The sequence below is a fragment of the Ornithorhynchus anatinus genome, chromosome 11 (assembly GCF_004115215.2).
Source record: "Ornithorhynchus anatinus isolate Pmale09 chromosome 11, mOrnAna1.pri.v4, whole genome shotgun sequence".
Taxonomy (NCBI): domain Eukaryota; kingdom Metazoa; phylum Chordata; class Mammalia; order Monotremata; family Ornithorhynchidae; genus Ornithorhynchus; species Ornithorhynchus anatinus.
Genome location: NC_041738.1, coordinates 31,560,400 through 31,584,976, shown reverse-complemented (window position 1 = coordinate 31,584,976; position 24,577 = coordinate 31,560,400). Strand labels below are relative to the sequence as shown.

Here is a 24,577-nt window from a genome sequence, read left to right as displayed (position 1 = left end):
GAGAACAAACAGGTATTTAATTCCCATTTGACAGAAGAGGAAATTGAGCCACAGAGAAGTAGGGTGACGTAACCAAGGTCACACTGCAGGTAAATAGCAAAGCTGGGAACAGAACCCCGGTCCTCTGACTCCCATGGTCTTTACACTAGAGCACACTGTTATAACCAGACATTTAACTTACTTTATAGGCTATAACATAAAGCCTATGTTTATGTTATAGCCTATAAAGTAACTTAAATGTTTAAAAATGTATGCCCATTTCACTATCCGTCAATCCAAATGCTGCAGGATTCTCAGGGTTTTCCTTAGATTTCCTTTGGAATTGCTCCAACTCCTTTGGACAAAATTCACTGACCTCCCCTGGCTATAGTTATGTTTATGTGACCATTCTTCAGTTTCCTGGAATCAGTCACCTAACATCTAGACTGTAAGCTCCCTCCCGACTGAAAGCTCATTATGGGTAGGGAATGTGTCCGCTAATTCTGTTGTACTGTCCCAAGACCATAGTATAGTGCTCTGCAAATAGTAAATGCTCAATAAATTCGATTGACTGATTGATAATATTTAATCACATAGTAAGCACTCGATAAATACGATTTATTGATCGGTAATCTTTAATCATTAGCAGCCTGATTTTTGATTAAATAAAAAATCAACACTTTTCGCCTTGACCTGACATTAATGCACAGTTCATCCCTGCTGCTGGGTCAGTGAGAAGAGCTCTGGGAACCAGGAGACCTGGACTCTAATCCCAGTCCTGCTTACTGGGGCTCTGCCACCAGTAAAAGAGGTTTCTGCCTGAAAGACCAGCTAGAATGTTCTGAGAGGTGGGCAGCTCCCATAGGAATCCTGAAGAATAGCTAGCTAAAGTGGGTCGAAAAGATCACACCGGCTACCAAGGCAACCTTCTACGGATCATGACCCTAAAGGACTATGCTGAAGACCTTTTGCTTACAAATAGGTCCTGCATGAAAAAGCCCCTAAGGGCACTTAATTATAATAATAATGATGGTATTTGTTAAGCATCCACTATGTATCAAGCACTGTTCTAAGCACTGGAGTGGATACAAGCTAATCAGATTGGACATAGGCTGTACACTTAGAGAGGCAGCGTGGTTCAGTGGAAAGAGCTCAGGCTTGGGAGTCAGAGGTCATGGGTTCTAATCTCCCCTCTGCCTCTTATCAGCTGTGTGACCTTGGGCAAGTCACTAAACTTTTCTGTTCCTCAGTTACCTCATCTGTAAAGTGGGGATTAAAACTGTGACCCCCGATTACCTTGTACCGACCCCCCACCCCCCCCAGTACTTAGAACAGTGCTTGGCACATAGTAAACGCATAACAAATGCCATCATTATTATTCTTACCACATGGGGCTCACAATCTTAATCCCCATTTTACAGATGAGGTAGCTGAGGCATAGAGAAGTGAAGTGACTTGCCCAAGGTCACACAGCAGACGTGTCGGAGCCGAAATTAGAACCCAAGCTCTTCACTTCACAATCTGTTGCATCCCTGCCCACTGACCTGCTCATTGCACTCGATGCCCCAGTGGGAACCTGACTAACAGGGAGAAGAGTTCGAGTAGGGTAGCAGAGTAGCCTGGCTGAAAAGCTTGGGTCTGAGAGTCAGAAGATCTGAATTCTAATACTGGTTTTGCCACATATCTGCTGGGTGACCTTGGACAGATCAATTAGCTTATTCATGACTCAGTCATCTCATCTGTAAAATGGGGATTAATACTGTGAGCCACAAGTGCAATTTAAACTGTCCAACCTGACTAGATTGTTTCTACTCCACTGCTTAATACAGTGCCCACCACAAAATGAGCCCTTAACAAATACCATGTAAACAAAGACGATGCCAGACCGCTAGGACTGTAATCAATTCCTTCCCTCAGCTTCTCGATCCTGAAGCCTAATGACTCTTCCATCATTCCTAAGAAAATAATAATAATGGTATTTGTTAAACCCTTATTATGTGCCAGGCACTGTACTATGTGATGGAGTAGTGCAGGCTAATCAGGTTGGACACATTCCCTGCCCCATATGAGGGTCACAGTCTCAAAGCCCATTTAACAGATGAGGTAAGTAACCACAGAGAAGTGAAGTGATATGCCCAAGATCACAGAGCAGACAAGTGGTGGAGTCAGGATTAGAACCCATGACTGGTCTAACTCCCAGGCCTGTGCTCTATCCACTAGGCTGCGCTGTTTCTCCAGTTCTTAGTATCAAATTTTACCCTAGGTCCTCTACCCTCCACTAGCCCTAGCCTTAATTTTAGCCCCAGTTCATCATCATTAGTGTTAACTGAACTTTTATTGTGTACCAGAAATATCTTGAGCATTTAGGAATGTATAGACAAGTCAGACACAGTCCCTGCCTCAAGGGGACCTTTCATTCCCCCTTGCTGGACCAAACCACAGCCCTAATGTAATTTTTAGGACATGGCAATGGCTAATTTTGAATTTTGGAAATGTTTGACAAACATATTTCTTAACTATGGTACTCTAGTTGTTGTCACTTTCCCTTGGCATGGCCTAGTGCATAAAGCACAGGCCTGGAAGTCAGAAGGACCTGGATTCTAATTCCAGGTCTACCACTTGTCTGCCATGTGACCTTGGGTAAGTCACTTAATTTCTCTGTGCTTCAGTTATCTCATTTGTAAAATGGGTATTAAGACTGTGAGCCCCTTGTGGGACAGAAACTGTGTCCAACCTCATTAGCTTGTATCTACCCCAGTGTTTAGAACAGGGTTTGACACATAATAAGATAATTATGTTTGACACATAATAATTGAGAAGCAGCGTGGCTCAGTGGCAAGAGCCGGGGCTTGGGAGTCAGAGGTCATGGGTTTGAATCCCCGCTCTGCCGCTTGCCAGCTGTGTGACTGTGGGCAAGTCCCTTCACTTCTCTGGGCCTCAGTTACCTCATCTGTAAAATGGGGATTAAGACTGTGAGCCCCACATGGGACAACCTGATCACCTTGTATCCCCCCAGCGCTGAGAATAGTGCTTTGCACATAGTAAGCGCTTAACAAGTACCAACATTATTATTATTAAAAATTTATTCATTTTATTTTAATAATAATAATATTATAAGCACTTAAATACCATCATTATTATGATCATTCTTTGGAAAGCACTAATAGATAGGCTGTGTTGATCAAAGCTTTGCCTGGAGAAAGGGCTGGGGACAGGTCGGGGGAGGTGGAAAGAGGGGTAGGGGAGGGCTAGAAACAACTCCCTCCAACGAAGCTCAGCTCCCTTAGTTTCCATTTGGGCCCTGCAGTCTTGTCTCTTGTATATTCACTCACATTCCATGGGCAACACGTAGTGCATTCAGTATATGAATACGTATGAAATTTCAAAAGGCATAATATTAACTTTGTGTTTATGCAATTTATTCAAAGAAACTCCAGTTTTGCTGCTGCCAAAGAAATAAACAAAATATCAAAGTGGGTGCTTTTGTAAATGCCTGTATTTGACTTTTGCCTGATTACCATAGGGAAATCACAGAGACTCTAATAATATGACAATAAACTATGATTTAAATTAACTCAACAGGGGATATATAAAGCAGAAATATCCATAGATAATACCTGTTTTTCTCATACACAAAAGCACCTAATCTATAGGATGAAGATGTTAGATATTTCACTCAGTCAATCGTATTTCTTGAGCGCTTACTCTGTGCTGAGCACTGCACTAAGACCTTGGGAGGGTATACTATAACAATATAACAGAGACATTCCCTTCCCACAACGAGGGAACAGTCTAGAGGGGGAGGCAGATGTTAATATGAATAAATAAATTACAGATATGTACATAAGTGTTGCATTCACTATGGTTTACACCTTCCAGCCAAACCACCAAATTGAAACATCTGGAACTCATTCCAGACCCACTGAACCCCTATCCCAGTGTATTTCTACCCTGCAAAATCATGCCACTGCCTAGAAAATATCAAACAATAAGTAGTATTAATTGAGCCCCTACTCTATTAATTGAGGGGAGCACTTTTTTATAGCATTTGTTAAGTGCTTACTACGTACCAAGCACCGTAGTAAGTTCCGGAGTAGACATAAGATAATCAGGTTGAAGATGGTCCCTGTCCCACATGGGGCTCCAAACTTAATCCCCATTTTACAGATGAGTTAACTGAGGCCCAGAGAAGTGAAATGACTTGCTCATGGTCACACAGTAGATAAATGGCAGAGACGGAATTAGAACCCAGGCCCTTCTCACTGCCAGGTCTATGTTCTAGCCATTAGGGTGTGCTGCTTCTCTGAACACTTTTCTAAACCCTTTGAGAGGGTACGAAGGGATAAAAGTTGTAACTCCTGCCGCACAAGGATTTTAGCAACATAAAATTAGTTGGAATGGAAAGGTGGCTAGGTGAATCAATTCAAACTTAAATAGGAGAAGATGTGCCTGCGAGCACATCAGTGCTGAGGGGGTAAGCAAGTGCTGAAGAGGAAGTGGGAGAATAGGACCTGGGAATCAGAAAATCAGAGAAAGCTTCCTGACAGCTTTGTAGACGGGAGCGATGCTGTCCTTTGCTTATTAAGTGGGAAGTAGTTCCAGACAGGGGAAGAAGGAGTGAGCAAGAGGTTGGTGGTGGAAGAGATGAGAATGAGGTATTCAAAACAATACACTCATTTTTCTATCAGTTCTACCATAAGAATTAGCACGTATATTAAGCACTTATTAAGTGCCAAGCTCTGAGGTAGATACCAAGTTATGAAATCAGAAAGGGTCCTTGACACAATCTTAATCCCCATTTTGCAGATGAAGTAACTGAGGCATAGAGCCCAGGGTCACTCGGCAAACAAGTGGTGGAGTTGTATTAGAACTCAGATCCTTTTCGGTTGTACTCTCCCAATTGCTTAGTACAGTGATCTTCATTCAATAAACTCTCAGTAAATGCCATTGGTTGTCTGATTGATTGATTGATTCTTTAGCTGTTTACTGTACACGCTCCATTCAGAGCCAGCCTTTGATTTTACCTGGCTGAAGGGCACATGAAAGTACAGTTTTTAATCCACTTGCCAGTCCCAATTAGGCATTCTTGCATGGCTGGAAAAGTCAGTGAGGGCAATGTGCAAACTAAGATGCAGCTGGAAGCTCTCTTTAAAAATAAGACCATATTGGTTTCACGACACAACAGAGCAGGCAGAGCGTGGCTCCATTGAGGTGTCTAACTTCAGACCAAAAAGTAGGTCAGCAGAGAGGTCATAGGACTCAGCCACCCATAAGACTGCAAAACCTGGGCCGTCACTTAAAGCAAGACATGGTTGGAAACAGAGAAATAGTTTCTTGACTCACAGCATGATAAAAATTCTGCACAGGATGAGCAAGATAGGTGGTGATATCTCCATTACTGAAAATTTTAAAGAAAGAACTGAGAACAGTCTACCCTGAATGATTCAGTCACTGGCCTGGAGGCAGGGGATTGGACATGATGATCTGCTGAGGCCCTTCTAGCTATGCAACCGTATTACTCTACCCCCAGGCATCCCATCTGACTTCCTGAATAATTTCATCAGCATCACCTAGGCACTACCCTTTGTCATCCTGTCTTGGCCAATTTAGGCAGAAGTCTCAAAATGCAGTCATTCTAGCAATGCAATTTTCACTGAACTTCAACTTCAGTGGGCTTGAGATTATGGGAGAATGGGTGTTTCAGAATAGCCAGACAGCTGTGGTATGGTTGCCTGAAGTTGTACAACTTAAGCAGGGTGGGTAGAATTGATGTTTTAAAGATGCAGTGTCAAAAGATAAAGAATAACAGTGAAGAGTTGCAGTCAGGAGATAGGTCAGTTTTGCATGAGTTGTAAAATGGGGTTGAAGACTGTGAGTCCCTTATGGGACATGGACTGCCTCCAAGTTGATTTCCTTATATCTTCCTCATTGTTTATTACAGTGTCAGGCACATAGTAAGGCTTAACAAATGCCATAAACAACACCATGTGGCAGTCAGAAATTGGGGAGCTTTTATTAGCAGAGGTTTTAGGGACATCATGACAGGGAGAGGCAAGATGAATACCAGCACCAGGCTCTGTCAGTAGAAATTGCTAAAGACCAAAAAAGGACTTTCATTAGGTGTCGAAAGACTTATCAGACAAATACTGATCTTTTCAGCTATCCTGCACAAGTGGTTGAAATTCACCATCTTTGATGCTGGAGTCAGCTACTTGCACACACACACACACACGTATACATATATAAATATATATATTTATGCTCTTTACAGATGGATGGGGAACACTTAATTAGGTATCATGCAAGAAGGTGGAGAATGTTTTATGCCCATTTTAGTGCAGTTGTGAATTGCGCTTGTGTATGTCTCTAATGCTGTGGTGTATTTATTAGTTTTCCAACCCTCAGTCAGGACTCACCCCCACTGCCTGTTTCCTTTGTTTCTTATCCCAGACAGCTGAGTCAAGCTGATTTGACCCATTAAAAATTCATATTCTCACTCTACATCTCTATATTACCTGCCAGAGGCAATTTTACCATGGATTGACTCCCTAGCACATACCCAATCCATGCTGGCTGGTTATCACCTTTGTTTTTCTCCTCCAGCTTCTGGTTCCTCTCTCACCACTCCCTTGTTCTCAAATCTCCTGGAGAAAAACAAAAAAACAAAAAAACAGGAACAGCCTGGAGCAACTCTGGCCTGCGTAAACTTTCGATGTAGCCAACCACTGTGAAGTTAGGTTGGAACGAGGTATGATTTCAGAGAAAAATGCAAGGATAACATTTATTCTATCTAAATGTAAGTTTTATTGCTTAAACACAGCTCATTCTGGAGATCAAAATATCAGATTTTTTTGGCCAGGGGAAATCAAAAATCAGCATAACATCTTCCATCCAACTTTCCTGCTGCAAGTGACAGATGGGACTTGAATCCTTAGGAGTTTCTAAGCCAGTGGCTTTTTGAGAAAGCAAATTCAAACTCAGGGAGGCAATGGGGCTTTGAGCATCACTCTACTTCAATCAATCAGTCAATCAGTGGTGTGTATTTAGTGCTTACTGCCTGCAGAGCAGGGTACTGAGCACTTTGGAGTGTGGTACAACAGAGTTGGTAGACATTCTCTGCCCACAGTGAGTTTACAGCCTAAAAGGGGAGACAGACATTAACATAAACGAATAACTTACAGATATGTACATAAGGGCTGTGGAACTGAGGAGTGTCTATCAAGTGTTTAAAGTGTACAGATGCAAGCTTATAGAGGCCGAAGGGAGAGGGAGGTGGGGGAAAAAAGGGCTTTTTTTGTGAAATTGGGGAAAGTGGTGGTCTGGCATATATAGAGGTGGAGGGAGTTCCAGGTCAGAGGGAAGCTGTGGGAAAGGGGTCACCTGAGATCGGGGCTCAGTGAGCAAGGTGGTGTTTAGAGGAGTGAAATGTGGGGGCTGGGTTGTAGTAGGAGATCTGTGAGGTGAGATAGAAGAGGGCAAGCTGACAGTGGGGATCACTGTCAGCAGAGGTCAGGGAGTGTATCTTTTACCACTATCATACTCTCCAAAGCAGTTAGTACAGTGTTCTGCACATGCTAGGTGCTCCATATCAATCAAACAATCAATTATATTTACTAAGCACCTACTGCTTGTGCAGAGATGGGTAGTAAGAGTTTGGGGAGTACAATGAAGTTGGTAGGCACTATACCGACCCACAAGGAGCTCAATAAATACTAAGCACTGATTTGATGTGCATGAAGTGAGGAAAAACTGGAACTGGAGCACCCATGCTGATTTATCTGCCTACTTCCAGGGCCCAACCAACAGCATTAGGATAATAATAATAATTATGGTATTTGTTAAAGGCTTACTCTGTGCCAGGAACTGTACTAAGTGCTGGGGTGGATACAAACAAATCAGGTTGGACATAGTCCCTGTCCAACATGGGGCTCACAGTCTCAATGCCTATTTGATGGATGAGGGAACTGAGGCAGTGAAAAGTGAAGTGACTTGCCCAAGGTCACACAGCAGGCAAGTGGTGAAGCAGAGATTAGAACCCGTGACCTCCTGACTCCCAGGCCCATGCTCTATCCACTATGCCATGCTGCTTCTCATTAGAAGTAAACTCACTGAGTCAGGGAATCTGTCTACCAACTCTATTTTATTATACTCTCCCAAGTGTTTAGTACAGAGCTTTGCATACATTAAGCAGTCAATAATGTACTATTAGTATAAAGAGGAGTGTGTACCACAAAGAGGTAGAAGGGAAATGTATAACAGATAGCTCCCCTGCAGACAGAATGATGGTCCTTGAAATGGCACCTGCAAACAGCAGGAGAAGTTGGAGGGTCCCAGCTCTGGCCAGTTAAGAGAGCAAATGGTGAGTCCATGAGGAGTGAAGTGGCAGGATGAGGATAATGGCAGATCTCAGGGAAGAGTCATTCCATTGCCTGCTGTTCAGTCTCTTCTCAGATCCTCCCAAGGCCACTCAAATCCAAGTTCCCCCATCCCCTCATCCATTCTCCCCTCCACATGGCCCAGATAATGTTTTAAGGATTGCCATTCCATTGGCAATGACGTGTCTTTGACCTCCCCAGAGACCCAGGGCTGGATTAAAAGGCAGAAATGGGTGAGGGGAGCAGAGAGAAATGAAGAGATGAGGGGTGGCAAAGGGCAAACTGAAGGGGGATTGAGGAGCAGATGGCAGGATGTGTGGCAGCAGGGGTCGGGGGCTGGAACAGGAGGTGCGAGATGGTGACTGCATGAACATTTATAGCAAAAAACTCCCAGGCTTGATCCTGTTTTTAGTATTTCCATGAGGTCCTCTAAACTGTTAGCTCTTTTTGGGTAGGGAATGTGTCTGTTATATTATTATACTGTATTCTCCCAAGCCCCTCTCAGGTTCACACCTGGAGAGTTTCCAATACTCTACCAGTCTTGGCTACGGGAGGGAGACTCACATAGCGGCATACCCATTCCATTCCTAGCTTGGCCAGTGGCTAGCGAGTGGAAGGCAACCTGCTACAAGTCAAAATTCACCCGTGCTGGCAGCAGCGGCGTGGGAGAGAGCCTAGGGAGGAGACTCTAGTTTTACTGCATGGAAAGAGGCAGTAGCAAACCACTTCCATATTTTTACCAAGAAAACTCTATGGATCCACTACCAGAATGATTTTAGATGGAGAGCCGGGCAGATGTGTCCATGGTGTCACTATAGGTCGGAAATGACTCAGAGTCCTCCCCATTTCGACTGTAAACTCCTTGTGGGCAGGGAAAGTGTCTACCAACTCTGTTATACTATACTCTCCCAAGTGCTTAGTAGAGTGCTTTGCCCACACTAAGTGCTCCATAAATCAGATTGATTGAGAGACCAAGTACATACGCTACATTGTTTTAAGTCCAGTGACTGATTGCCACTGGGCCTGCCATTTGCTTTCTAGTTGGTTTCCCCTGCTGTCTTTCAGGCCCGACTGTGTGAGCCTGAACTTATTTTCATTGCTGGGATAATCATATTTTTAGTACCCACGCAAGGCCATCTGTCTACTTGTCAATTTTAGTGGTGACAAGTACCATCATCCTATGGCACTTAAACAGGGGATAATAGACCAAAGCAGACTGCAAATGAAGACTCAGTCAATTGATGGCTAATTAATTCAGAGGGCGTGGAGAGTGGCAATTAAGGGGTGGCTGCTGAGGAGAGCCCAGATCGAGACTCATCTTCCCTGTGTGATAGCCATGTGAGAAGCCTGGCCAGGGCCAAGCGGTTCATTCTTTTATTCATTTAATTGTATTTATCGAACACTTACTGTGTGCAGAGCACTGTACTGAGCACTTTGGGAGTTCAATACAATAAACAGGCACATTCCCTGCCTGTTCATGATCAGCCCCAGATTCTGCTATCAGGAGGGCTGGGAGAGTACACACACTCTCCTTGTTGTTGGCAACCTGATGCTTATTGAGCACGATTTCATGTGACTCTCCAAGAAGAGGGATGGAAGTCACATCATTTCTCTGGGCCTCAGTTACCTCATCTGTAAATTGGAGATTACGGCTGTGGGCCCTACGGTGGGACATGGACTGTGTCCAACCTGTTTAGCTTGCATCTACTCCCAGAGCCTAGTACAGTGCCTGGCACATAGTGAGCGCTTAACTAATGCCATTTTTAAAAAAAAAGGATATGGCTGGTGCTCTCTCAACTGCTACCTAGTTATAAGCAGAGAATTTGTCTACTAATTCCATTATGTTTTACTCTCCCAAGAGCTTAGAACAGTGCTCTGCACATCATAAGTGCTCAATAAATAGAATTGATTGATTGACTGATTGGAAGGGAATGTAAAAGTCAAAAATCATCCAGGGAAACAGAAGCCACCATCTGAGGACAGGAAGTGTGTCGCCTTCCCCTCTAACACTCCTCAGGTCCAAAACAGAACTCAGCAAATAGTGGGAACACAATCGTGTTTGTAAACTGATTATCAGGAAATGTAGAAGGATCTAGTGTTTTGTTTTTGTTTTTAAAACTCTCACCCTAAACTCCCCTCCAATTATCTTTTGGACAGATTCACCTAGCTGCCAGCATGCTTTTCTCAAACTAGCCTATCCTTTCTTTTGTCTAGGGAATTTAGGTCCTTACTATGTAGTGTGCCCTGGACTAAACACTGGGGTAGATATAAGTTCATCAGATCAGAGGCAGTCCCTGCTCCACATGGGGCTCACAGTCTCAGAGAGAGGGAGGACAGGCAAGAAATTGAGGCAGAAAGAAGATAAGTGACTTGTCCACAGTCATAGAGCAGGCACGTGAGCAACTGCAAAGAGAAAGTGTGATGCTCTCACAACATGCCATGAGAGCGTGAGGCCAACTGCAATCCGCAAGCAAAAACCCCAATAGAATATGGATGTGTTCAGTAAGTCAATCGATCAATCATACTTATCATATATTGGTTACCGTTCCACGCTGAGACAGGAAATTTTTAAGGACTGCAACCTTTGGCTCAAGCGAACAGCTCTATGATTGACTTGATTGGCCTGCGTTGTCATTACGTTTAGGAGAGGCCCAAAGAACCCACACTTAATTGCCATGGAAATTTAGCCCTTGGAAGAGACATGAAAATGTAATGCAATTTTCATAAAGCACCAGCCTGCTTCTTCCACTAAGAGACATAGGAAACTGCAGACTTGATAATCGAATGAAAAGAATAATCAGAGGACAGGGAGGAGAAAGGGTATTGGGAGGGGAAGATATCTTATTCACTAAGGCGGATGCATGCATTTCGTATGCCAGTTGCACAAAGGGTTACGATAATATTTAGAGAAGCAGTGGAGCCTAGTGGAAAAAGAATGGGCCTAAGAGTCAGAGGACCTTGGTTCTACTCCCTCCTCTGTCACTTGTCTGCTGGGTGACCTAGATTTATCTTCTTTGTGCCTCAGTTTCTTCATCTGTAAATTAGAAATTAAATGCTTGTTCTCCTTCCCTTTTAGACTTGAGACTCATGAAGGACAGGGATTGTGACTGATCTGTTGATCTTGTATCTACCCCAGGGCTTAACACCGTGCTTTGCACATAGCAAGGTCTTAACGATTATTATTATTATTACCATTATTATTCTGTAATGCCAGGTTTACTAAGATACCCTTCAAACTGAAGTTAAGAGTTCTGAGCTGCTGGGGGCCCTTTAAAGACCAGTGTATTCTTCTGAATCCTTACATTAGTTCCTGTGAGGAGATAGGGAACAGGCATCATTATCTCCCTTTTTAAAGGTAGGAAACTGAGGGACAGAGAGACTATGTTTTAGATATATATAGACATAAACCTCATTTTTTGTGGTTCTGATACGATCCAATTAATAATAATAATAATAATAATGATAATTGGGCCATTAGTTAAGCACTTACTTTGAGCCAAGCACTGTGCTGAGTACCAGGGTAGATACAATGTAATTAAGTCAGAGATATAGCTGAAGATGAGTTTCAAATGGTTAGAATGATCAAGGAAATTCAAATCCACAGTGAAGTCTTCACCATTTTCTGCATCTCATTTAAATTAGCTCCCCAGAGGGGTTTACGCATGATTGTTTTCTGATTGCAGACTAGGGCTCCATGATTCTGATTTTCTTTTTACGGTTGACGGGGACAGGACTCCAGGAAACAGAGAATAGATCATCTTCACTCTGCTGCCCCTCTACCTCAACAGGATTCTCTCTAATCAGGCTTTTGTCCTCTGGCTGTTGGGGTTCTCTGATGACAGAGTGGCAGGCATTCTTCATTCAGAGTCCATGGCCGCCAGGAGAGGAAGTAACTATGTCCAGTTTAAGATGAATTCAGCCTCTGGCGGCTTTGCCTGAACTAAGCCCTGATTGGCTCTGGTTCATTACCCTGCTTCGAGGATTCTGGAAACCTTGGGATGGAGCACCAGCATATAATGCTCCTTTCTCTCCACTGTCTCTCTGAAAAGGGCACATAAAAGCACTCGTGGCATCCTAATAAGCCCATATGCCAGCCTGCTCCAGGAGAAAATCAGACCCTTTAGGGTTGTAGTTGATATTTGGACAGAGGTCAAGCCCTCTTTGGTGACATTCTGAGGTTGCCATGCCACTGCAGAGTGAAAACTGCCTCAGTACATCATCCAGATATACTGCACCCTAAGCTAGGTGATCTATTCTCATGCAGTCCGTCTTCTATGGAAAAGGGCTTATATGTGCTGGATGTCATAGTGATGCATTGAAAAAGGCTAAAGGCATTCACTGATATTTTTGTGGCTGTGATACACAATCGAAAAAGACTCAGGATCCCAAAGAAGATATGCTCCTTCTTTGCTAGTCAGTTCAGTGGAAGCCTTGGGCATAGCTCAGTGAGTAAATATCAGCTCTGTGGTTTTGTCCTTTTAGCCCCTAGCCTGGCCAACCACTTTGTGGGGTTTTTTTGTTTTTGTTTTTTTCTTTTATCATGATTTTTGATATCACCTTGAACAATTTTTCACACTGTCCTTTCTAGGAAACCCTCAATAGTCACTTCAATGAAAGAAAATAAAACTGAACTCCTGATCTGAAAGGATATCTTTTAGTCTCAGTGGTATGACAGATTTAGCTCACTTCTCTGCCTTCTGGGCTCCAGACTTCCCATGGGGACAGGCTAAAGGTAGGTGTTAGCACCATTGCTTAGGATCAAGAGGAGATGCTTGTCCAGGCACAGAATAAGTCACTGGAGGCCACTGGGGTTTTTGAAGGGCAGCAGTGGGAGACTGGGGTGAATTTTCAGTGTGAGAATCAGCAGATTAAGCCAGCAGGCCACATTTAATGGAAACCACACTTTTAATGTTCTGTACACCCTACAAGCTGACCCTTATGTTCCCCTGGGCATGTATAAGTTCTTTCTGCAGTCTGCTGTCCTAAGAAGCTGCTGAATCAAATCTGTGAATCCATGGAAACCACCAGACCATTCTGAAGCTTGGATCCAATGGGAAGAAAGAATCTGGAGGAGGGCCCTGGCATATAAGGAGACATTTTAACCCTGGATAAATACAATTGGAGGAAAGGAATCAGTTTCTTTCAGAAAAAGTGTGCATTTTCATCTTGGATGGTGGCTGAAAACACCAAATCGACATGGAATGGTAAAGTGAATTTAAATATGCGACTACATTTTGCGGAAATTGTTATCCATTTTCCTTGTAAATTGTTTGTTTGTTTTCCATCAAGGAGCTTGCAGGACAGCATAAGAAATGTGAAGGGTGAGTGAAAATGAATTCAGAAATGCCGGGATGTGGAAAACATCAGGAGACGGGGTCCCTTTCCCTCATCAGCACAATAAAGGGCTTTAAAACCCACTGGTTTAAAATTTTAATGCAAGTGCTGGAAGTGGAAAATACTTTCCATATTCCCAGTAAATAATTAAACAGGGTTTTTTCCACTAAAAAAGTGAAAAATGTGACGTTATTGAATCATGAGCAGCAAAAACCTTAAGGCAATATTCTTTCAAACAAATATTTACATAAACGTGTAATGAGCAGGCTTTGCATTGTTAATGCATTAACTGGAGTTCTCAGCACAGTATGCAACCAATACAAAAGTCTAGTTTTGGGTCTGAATGATCTGAACGTTTGGTTAATGAAGACATGGCCACAGGGACATTCTTGTCACTAGAAGAATTTTCCTCATTTGCCTAGAGGAGCAAATTGGCCCCTCCATTCCCTAGCCGGGGCCCCATCCCCCAATTTTTCTCCAGGTTTCCCTATGCCAAGCCAAGTTTCAGTTATAAGAGAGGGCCCAGGATAACTCAGCCACTGAACACTATTCTCAGAACATGTTCCCACTGAAGTGGGTGGTATTGCCTTTGGGTGAAGTGTTCTCTGATGGGCTCTTCGCTAGCGCATTAGAGGCAATTGAAGATGAGAAATGTAGTGGTAGCTTGAGAAAATCATTGCAAAAAATCAAATAATTTGTACAAAACTGAAAACCATCAAAGGGAAGCAAGCTTTTTTCTTTTTGTAAAAAGAAGAAAATATATTGGTTTTGGTTATTCGTGAGGTTTTTTTAATCTCAAAGTCACTGACTGTTTTCTTCCAGAGAGAGTTATAAATACATTCAATTATTGAAATTCAATATACAAAATATAGTTTTGAAATGGATTTCTTTCATGCATTCATTGCTTGTTGGGTGAGGTTGGTATAATTCATAATTACATTTTTTTTTACCAATCATATCAGTGTGGAGTGTTATGTTATTTCTATATTTTATTGCATTTCATTTTATTATACTTCTTGTGGAGTGCTGCTAAAGTCACTGACATGGTTTCATGGCTATTTCATGGCTACTTCTCAGGATTTTGATAAAAATGAATAGACTAGCTAAATTCAAAAGCAGAAGAGCATTTTCTAATGGAGTGGGGAAACAACACAAATGTATCAGAGTAAAACAATAGCATAATGGTATCTAGTTGTGCTTCAGATCATCTCTCTCTCTTCCTGCACCCCACTGTGACCTATAAGATTGGCTGATGAGCTTATGCCTTCTATCCTGAAATTCTGCTACAACAATCAAGAGAGTATGGGGGATTTTATGTGGAGGGTCTCTTCCACTGGAACTTTTAGCATCCTCAATCGTTCTTCCTCTTGCCCCACAACCTGATGATAGACAGGGCACAGCTTTGGAACTGGTATTTAAAGTGTATTGGTAGAAGCAGCGTGGCTCAGTGGAAAAGAGCCTGGGTTTCGGAGTCAGAGGTCATGGGTTCGACTCCCGGATCTGCCACTTGTCAGCTGTGTGACTGTGGGCAAGTCACTTCACTTCTCTGTGCCTCAGTTCCCTCATCTGTAAAATAGGGATTAACTGTGAGCCTCACGTGGGACAACCTGATTACCCTGTATCTACCCCAGTGCTTAGAACAGTGCTCTGCACATAGTAAGCGCTTAACAAATACCAACATTATTATATTTATTAAGCCCTTACTGTGTGCAGAGCACTGTACTAAGCACTTGGAGAATACAATGTAAAAGAGTTGGGAGACACTTTCCCTGCCTTACAGTCCAGAGGGTTACTGGTATCTGCTAGTGGAAGGCTACTGGTATCTGCTACTCTTCTGTTTTGTGTTATTAAACCAATTGTTTTATCATTGATATGGTACCTGAGGGTGACGATGGAGTTTTCTGTTAAGAATGATGGACAACCCCTGGTCTTGAGATTTCAAACTGAGAACCTGCTCAAAGGAATTCACAGTGGCACTCATATTCTCTCATTCCTGCCATCCAGTATGGGTATGGAATGCAAATGGCTAGTAGTAGGTTACCTGGGAGCAGCTTAACCAATCAATCAATCAAGATAATTTATTGAGAATCTATTGTGTTCAGAGCAATGTACTAGGTGACAGGGACCATGTCTACCCCCTCTGTTATTTTGTATTCTTCCAAGCGTGAGTACAGTGCTCTGCACACAGTCAATGCTCAATAAATATGATTGAGAATAAAGCATAAAGTAGATTTGATAAACATGATACCTCAAGGAGTGTAGTGGTAAATTGTTTTAGTGTCTATTTCCCTTGCTAGACTGGCAATCCAGTGGTGGACATAGGCATTGAAATAATTTACCACTAAGAGGAAGAAGGAAAGGGTATGTACATATACATATATATATATATATATATGAGTTAAGGCCTAAGTATTGAAGTATATAAGACATTAATCAATCATATTTTTTGAATCCTAATTGTGTGCAGAACACTGTACTAAGTGCTTGGTAGAATACAATATAACAGAGTTAGCTGACACATTTTCTGTCCACAACAAACTTATCATCTAGAGGGATAGATGTATACAAAAAATTGTGAAAGATTTCAAGAACACACGTGGATATTGGGAGATATAAGCTGGGGAGAGTTTAAATTAATTAAGGTCTTCTGGAGGATATGTGATTTCAAGAAGGTTTTGAAAAGGCTGTTACTGTGGTCTATTGGATTTGAAGGAGTGTCAAGGAAAGTGAAGGACATGAGCCAGAGGTTCGTGGCAGGAAAGAGGAGAATGAGGCACAGTGAGAAATTAATCTTGAAAGGAATGTAGATTTTGAGTAGGGATGAAGTGGCAGAAGACAGTTGGATATGTCTGAGGGAAAGAGTTAAGTATCTTAAAACCAATGGTCAGGAGTTCCTGCTTGATAGGGTGAGGAATGGGTAACCATAGGAGGTTTCTGAGGAATGGGGAGATGTATGCAGAATGACATTTTAGAAAACTGGTCTGGGCAGCAGAGTGAAATATGAACTGGAGGCAGAGAGACCAATGATGAGGTTGATACAGATGTCAAGCTGATATATAATAAGTGGATCAACAAGGTAACTATGTGGAAGGAGAGGAGGTGGCCAATTCTGAAAATGTGATGGAAGAAAAACATAAGATTTGACTGGCTGAATATAGGGGATGACAAAGAGGGAGGACTCAAGGACAATGACAAAGTTTTCAGACTTCAGAGACAGGGATGGTGGTGGTGATGGTATTGACTGTGATGGGAAATTTAGGTGGAGGAAAAGATTTGAGAGTGAAGTTGAGGAGTTCAATTTTGGACTATGTGGAGCTGAGAAGGGACAATTTTGTTACTCAAGTTGAACAAATAAACACGCATGGTTGTGATACTGCACACTACAAAGGACACATAAGCAAACATAAACAAATTATTCTCCTTGAGTTTAAGATAGCTCAAAGATATAAACATAAAAGAACAATTTTATTGAAAATCAAGAAGATGGCTTATTTCTAAAAGAAGGGAAAGCACTGCATTGTATATCACATGGTAACCTTTCAAGTAATCAGAAAATAGCAGGGACAGTTTTCAAAGATCTTTGGGGCTGACAATTTTTGAAAACATTCCAAAACTAGACTGACAAACCACTACTTCATCATTTTTTGCATAGAATAGCCCCTACTCCTGAGACTTACCTTATACTATTGAAAACATATAAAACATTTTATGAAGAGAAATCAATAAACTGAGAAATTGTTTCAGGTTCTCAAATCGTTGATGGACACATTTTGATTAGACTGAAATTTCTGAATCTGAAACTGAAGTCAACAGGGAGAGTAATGAGGCAGTCAGGGAAGTTCTTCCTGTCCCTCATCCTTTATAATAATTTAGTTCAAACAGGCTTTGGGAAAATCACAATTTTATTTCAAGAGCCAAAAGATCAATATAGCACTATAAATTTATGGTTTAAGGGAAAATTTACTTATAATTGTTTCATGATGAAAATGCCAATGGCAGATTCTTTTGTTCATTCAGTTGCTTTGAAGAGACCTTCTAATCTTAATTCTAAATTAAATATTTCATTTAACAGCTACCTCATGTAACTAAATATGGAATATTTTTACCCCTTTTATGTGTTTTCTTGGGGTGGGGAAATAGATTTTTACAGCTGATTTCCCAGGTGATTCTATTAAGAGGAATTCAGATGACTCTGGATTATTCAAGGTACTGATTATTTAATTTGTGGATTATTCAGCTTCATGGACTCCCCTTCTTCTCTCCTCTTTTTTTAGCATTTTAGCTATTTCATTGATCCATTATCCTCCTCCACAAAGTGGACAAGGGAAGAGGAGGATTAAATTTTAAATGGGCAAATTTGCTACTTAATAAACAACTTCATTAAGTAGCTTGATGCAGGAGGAGATTGTAACCTTGAACCCAAATGAGGCTTTTGGCAATTCTGGATTTCATTATTTCAATCTTATCCCTGTTCCCAATGACTCTGGATATCTGAATATAACACTGTTTTCTGTTTTTTAATTTTCAGGCTTTTATCTTTAGACTGTAACCTTTTTTCATTCATTCCCTAATTCATTCAATTGTATTTATTGAGAACTTACTATGTGCAGAGCATGGTATTAAAGTGCCTGAGAAAGTACACTACAACAATAAACCATGACATTCCCTGCCCACAAGGAGCTTATAGTCTAGAGGGCGGGAGAAAGACATCAATACAAATAAATAAAATTACAGATATGGGCATAAGTGCTGTGGGGCTGGGAGGGGGGAAGAGCAAAGGGGGTAAGTCAGGGTGATGCAGAAGGGAGTGGAAGATGATAAAAGTGGGGCTTAGTCTGGGAAGGCTTCTTGGGGAGATGTGCCTTCAGTAAATCTTTGAAGTGGGGAGAGAGTAATTGTTTGTTGGATGTAAGGAGGAAGGGCATTCCAGGCCAGAGGCAGGAGGTGGGCTAGGGGCCAGCGGTGAGACAGGTGAGATAGAGGCACAGTGAGAAGGCTAGCACTGGAGGAATCAAGTGTGTGGGTTGGGTTGTAGAAGGAGAGAAGAGAGGTGAAGTAGGAGGGGGCAAGGTCATGGAGTGTTTTAAAGCCAATGGGGAGAAGTTTTGCTTGATATGGAGGTGTATGGGCAACCACTGGAATTTTTTGAGGAGAGTGGTGATATGTTCTGAAAGTTTTTGTAAAAATATGATCCAGGCAGCAGAGTGAAGTAGGGACTGGAGTGGAGAGAAATAGGAGGCTGGATGGTCATCAAGGAGGCTGATTCAGTAATGCAGGCAGGATAGGATGAGTTATTGTATTAATGTGGTAGCAGTTTGAATGGAGAGGAAGGGCGGATTTTAACAATGTTGTGAAGGTGGGACCAAGAGGATTTGGTGGACGGAATGACTACGTGGGTTGTGAATAACGGAGAGGTATCAAGGATAAGGCGAAGATTTGATAGGCTTGTGAGACGGGAAGGATGGTAGTGATGTCTACAGTGGTGAGTAAATTACGGGGAGGACAAGGTTGGGGTGGGAAGATAAGGAGCTCTGTTTTGGACATTTTAAGTTTGGGGTGACAGGAAGATATCCAAGTAGAGGTGTCAACGTTGATCCAATATCACATCAGATGATTCTGAAGACCTTTATAAAGTCACTTTAATCTTTTGTTTGGATACTCCATCAACAGGGGGAAAGATCTCTTGGGAAAAACCCCCAGGACAATGGTTATTGATAAGATTTTTATCCCCTACTTGTTTGATCATTGTTTTTCTCCTACAACTAGTTTTGATATTTCTCTACTTCATCTAGAAAAGATCATTTTTAGCAGTGTCATAACCCTTCAGGTATGATGAGAAAACCTGCCATTATTCTCCCACTTGAAAGCAACACTTAGCTTTTTCATTTAGGGTGAGGTACTGTTACCCTGCTGAATTTACACCAAGTATTTTTGCCAAGACCTCCAACCATTGTACACATCCTGATTGTCCATAAGGGCCACCTTGTCTGTTGCTCGAATCTTCTCATTGTCACCCAGGGAGATAGAACTCTCAGTGGCAAGACCCATTAGAGTGACCAGGTGATGGCATATTTTCTGGTTTTATGTCCTGGTCTGAAAGCCTCTTCAAATGACTGGAGATGGTGGTGGATTTGTGGTTGCGGGGGAGATAGCTGAGGTGGCAGGGGCGGATGGTGAAGGTGGTGAAAGCATGGGCAAGGGTGGCAAGATAGGTGGCCAGAAAAAGCCAGCCTTGGGAAGCCTGGTGGAGAAAAGGCAGATCGATGGTGAGAGAGACAAGACTGAGGTACCGTGAATAGGTGACATTAGAGGAGCAAAGTGTATGGGCGGGAATGTAATAATGACAATAATAATTTTTGTTAAGCACTTACTATGTGCCAAGCTCTGGGGTAGATACAGGGTAATCCTGTTGGACACGGTGCCTGTCCCATAAAGGGCTCACAATCTTAATCCCCATTTTACAGATGAGGGAACTGAGGCACAGAGAAGTTAAGTAACTTGCCCAAGGTCACACAGGAGACAAGTGGTGGAGCTGGGATTAGAACCCAAGTCTTTCTGACTTGCAGGCCACACTACTTCTCCAATAGGAAAGCAGAGAGGTAAGGCAAGGTGAGGTAAGGTAGGAGGGGCAAGGTGAATGAATGGTTTAAAGCCATTGGTGAGGAATTTCTGTTTGATGCACAGGTGAATGGGCAACCACTGGAGGTTCTTGAGGAGTGGGGAAACATGGCCTGAATGTTTTTGTAGAAAAATGATCCGGGCAGCAGAGTGAAGTATGCATTGGAGTGGGGAGAGATAGGAGGCTGGGAGGTCAACAGGGTTGCTGATGTAATAATCAAGGTGGTATAGGACAAGAGCTTAGATTAACATGGTAGCATTTTGGAGCAGTTTACAGTCTTTAGACTCTTTTTAGACGAGGAATGTTTTTACCAACTCTGTTATATTATTTGATAGTACTTTCAACACTTAGTACAGTGCTCTACACACAATAAGCACTCAATAAATACGATTGACTGATTGAAAGATGGAGAGGAAAAGGCAGATTTTAGTGATGTTGTGAAGTTTGAACCCACAGTACTTAGTAACAGATGTGGATTGAATCAGAGAAATAAGTAGAGAGTAATGCCAAGGTAATGGGCTTATGAGGCAGGAAAGAAGGTGTTGCTGTCTACAGTGACAGGAAAGTCAGGGTTTGGGTGGAAAGATAAGGAGTTCTGTGTTAGGCATTCATTCTCATTCTCACAGTCTCATTCTCCATTTTACAGATGAGGAAAATGTGGCACAGTGACTTGCCCAAGGTCACACAACCGACTAGTGGTGGAGCCGGAATAGAACCCATGACCTTCTGACTCCCAGGTCCTTGGTCTATCCACTAATAATAATAATAATAATAATGTTGGTATTTGTTAAGCGCTTACTATGTGCCGAGCACTGTTCTAAGCGCTGGGGTAGACATAGGGGAATCAGGTTGTCCCACGTGGGGCTCACAGTCTTAATCCCCATTTTACAGATGAGGGAACTGAGGCACAGAGAAGTTAAGTGACTTGCCCACAGTCACACAGCCGACAAGTGGCAGAGCTGGGATTCGAACTCATGAGCCCTGACTCCAAAGCCCGTGCTCTTTCCACTGAGCCACGCTGCTTCTCTGCACCATGCTGTTGCTCTTCTTCACATAGTAAGTGCTTAACAAATATCACTATTAATATTATTATTATTATGAATGAATATTCAGCTTTTCAAGATGCAGGGAAAGATTAGTAATTTATAGGTCCAAGAAAATGGAAGCTCCCACTGAGGTTGTCTACACTTCTGTAGTCTGAGAATAGTACCTGCATATGGCCTTCGGAGAAGAAACATTTGTTAAAGGCTCTACCTTTGAGGGCGCCCGAAGAAGTACTGCAAGGTTAGGTATACCACTTATTGGGTCTGACTCCCCTTTTTAATGTGGGCTGGGCTTTGGTGTTTAGCCAGAGGCCAGAGGGAAAATGGGGATGTTATATGGACAGCTGAATCCCAATTTCAATATATTTGAATTTTGTTTTGGTTGAATTTGCAGGCAATGGATGAACAAGAATCTAATTTTATAGTAAAGGAATCTTAAGCAATCTCTCAGCCAGTCAGTATCCATCAGATTGTCCCTAGGGCAGGCAGGCACTGTCTACAGACTAGTGTCACTGAGTAGCGCCTGAGGCAATTTCTGGTGGCACTCTTCCTCGCTGCACCTGACAGATCTCATTTTGGTTCTTCTATACCCTCTATTTATGCCTCTCAGTCTATCTCTTTCCCTCGTGACTCTTTCTCCTTATACTCCTCCCTTCCTTCTCTTCCTCTGTCTTTGCCTCCTTTTCTCCTGCCTCACTTACTAATTGGGCCAAGAATGGCCTTCTTTGAGCACTGGTTGGCAGCTCTGATGTCTAGTTTCTAATGTCATGGATGGCAGTATCTGGTACAAGGAGACTGGGATTAACAGCTTTGGGAATACAGAACTTTCTGATGGGAGCCGAGGGGTGACCATTCCCCATTCTTTTTTAATGGTATTTGGTGAGTGCTTACTAAGTGCCAGGCACCTTACTAAGCTCTGGGGTAGATATAAGCTAATTGGACACACATGGCATTCACAGTCTTAATCACCATTTACAGATGAGGTAACTGGGGCACAGAAAAGTTAAAGGTCTTGCCCGAGATCACACAGTAGACCAGTGGCGGAGCCAAGACTAGGATCCAGGTCCTTCTAACTTCCAAGCCTGTGCTCGATCCACTAGCCCATACTGTTTCACAGGATTGCTTTTCATTTCTCAGGAGGTTTATCCTTCTACCAGTTCAACAGAGTGGTTTCACCCAGAAACACATCTCAACTAACAAAAAGAGTCAGGGTCACAAGAATAAAGACTGAGAACAGGTAAAACAAATTAGTTGGTTAATCAGTCCCTTGATTCTTCTGGTTTGGAGCTTTTCTACCCTCATACAGGAGAGTCCGCTACTGGTCTGCTACTGGTTAGAGAAGCAGCGTGGCTCAGTGGAAAGAGCACGGGCTTGGGAGTCAGAGGTCATGAGTTCGAATCCCAGCTCTGCCACTTGTCAGCTGTGTGACTGTGGGCAAGTCACTTCACTTCTCTGTGCCTCAGTAACCTCATCTGTAAAATGGGGATTAACTGTGAGCCTCACGTGGGACAACCTGATTACCCTGTATCTACTCCAGCACTCAGAACAGTGCTCGGCACATAGTAAGCGCTTAATAAATAACATTATTATTATTATTGTCTCAGAGTTATTTGGTTCTGTGATCCTAGGCTGCGTGCATTATCATTTATCAGCCATCTTGCCATACAAGCCACTGGGTACAGCGGAGGAAAATGTACACAAGTGAAAGAGATTCCACCTCAAAGACACACACAGTTTCACAATGGAGAGTGTTATCTTCCAAACAAAGGCTAACTCTACTCTGATATCTGTGAGCTAGCTATGTACTTTCCACTTCTAGGGACACATTAGTGGCCAGTTTTGCAAATGGACAAACCCAATTGAAGGGTGAAAAAAAGTCACAGAATCCTGTGGCTAAATGGTCCCAAACATATTTCATGCTTTAGCCAACTCATTTTCACAAGATTTAGAACTGATTCTTTTGCTGCAGTTCAGGCTGGCATGGCTCCAAAGTGCTTGGCTGAGTTTCTGCAGACATGATTTTTTCTTCTTCTTCTGTGAGATTGTATTCTACTGCAAGTCTCCTGATTGGCCTGAGAGATCACTTGCTTAATAGCTGTCTTCCTGGAGTAGTAGTAACTCTTTGCGTAAAACCTTTCCCTCTTTTGCCAGCCTACCTGGGCTCTGGAGACTCCTTGAGGGAATCAGAAAGTTGTGGGGTCTGGGATGGAGGATTGGTAAAGGAAGAAAGGCTTGGCCTGAAATGCTACATTTCAGTTGGAAGGAGCGGTTGGCACTAGATTCCCAGGATGAGCTGGGAGGCAGTAGTAATGGTACTAATAATAGGTGGGATTATCAATCAGTTATATGTGTGTGTGTGGGTGTGTATAGAAGGAGAGAGGGAAGGAGAAAGAGGGAGGGAGAGAGAAAGAAAGAAAGAGTTGTTCTTCAAGTTCAAAGTTGGCACAACTGACACTGTGTTCAGGTGTGGCTGATAAAACCAGTGCTGGTTGATAATCCCATCTATATCATGTGCAAGTAATGATTAATTTCTGCTGCACTTTACTACATGATTGCATTTGTTTCCTACAATATCTGCCTCTGTTTTTATTTCTCCTTTTTAGAGTGATTGTCTTCCCAAAGCCTCTATTCCAAGAGGGTTACATCATTTCTGACTGCTGCCTACCAATATGACATGTCTTCTGTAAAAGCTCCTTAAAGGCCAGTATCGTGACTACCAGCTCACTGGTATTAGTGCTTAGTACAGTGCTCTGCATGCAGTAAGGACTCAGTAAATACCACTGATTGATTGTCCCTCACCTGTTCACTGGCATGCCACATCATCTGAGGTTTTGTTTCACTTCCAGCTTTTCTATAACTTCCCCATTTCAGCTCATCAAAGAATAGTTGAATGGTTCTCCTGATGCCGTCCATTCTCCTCACATGCTCTACCCTGCCATATTGGCAAGCAACAAGGCCTAGTGGAAAGGGCATGGACCTGGGTTCTAATCCCAACTCTGTCACTTGCCTGCTGTGTAACCTTGGACCAATCACTTAACTTCTCTGTGCCTCAGTTTCCTCATCTGTTAAATGGGAATTTAATACTCACTCTCCTTCCCTCTTAAACTCTGAGCCTGTTGTGGGGCAGGGAGAGTGTCCATCCTGAATGCCTTAGCTCTACCACAGCACTTAATTAGGTGCTTGGCACATATTGAATGCTTTTCAAATACCACAGATATTATTATTGT

At 42.5% G+C, this 24,577-nt stretch overlaps 1 non-coding gene across 1 annotated transcript; it reads left to right on the top strand.

Annotated features, from left to right (window-relative positions):
- The first annotated feature begins 8,849 nt into the window (after positions 1-8,849).
- On the top strand, positions 8,850-8,987 carry LOC114815243. The gene has a single exon (XR_003763009.1). It is a non-coding gene; the product is annotated as a small nucleolar RNA SNORA7 (small nucleolar RNA).
- The last annotated feature ends 15,590 nt before the right edge of the window (positions 8,988-24,577 follow it).